Source organism: Etheostoma spectabile, chromosome 3, assembly GCF_008692095.1.
Source record: "Etheostoma spectabile isolate EspeVRDwgs_2016 chromosome 3, UIUC_Espe_1.0, whole genome shotgun sequence".
NCBI lineage: Eukaryota > Metazoa > Chordata > Actinopteri > Perciformes > Percidae > Etheostoma > Etheostoma spectabile.
The window spans coordinates 30,012,406-30,012,717 of NC_045735.1; the positions used below are offsets into that span (position 1 = coordinate 30,012,406).

Here is a 312-nt window from a genome sequence, read left to right on the forward strand (position 1 = left end):
TTTATCTCCTCGATGGCAAAGATCATTGCACGTGAAAAGCGCAGTTCACGGGTTGTAATGCTGCACACAGACACTCAAGTCACTGTTTGAATTTTAGCCTAAAATTCACAATTTTTACAAAAATTCATAATACGGGTGAAGTGAAATTCTCAAAAAAAGGATTAGATATCAGTCCAACATTCACAACACACAGTCAACTAAATATAACGTATTACTTTGTTTTGGTAAATATGTAAGAATCCGTTGTTAAACACATATTGTAAGAGCTAGAATTTACACATCACCAAAAAAGCTTGATCTTATCTTATATTA

General features: G+C 32.7%; 1 pseudogene; it reads right to left on the reverse strand.

Moving 5' to 3' along the window:
• The window catches only part of LOC116687040 (extracellular calcium-sensing receptor-like), a 9,266-nt pseudogene that overhangs the window by 8,761 nt on the left and 193 nt on the right, over positions 1–312 (reverse strand).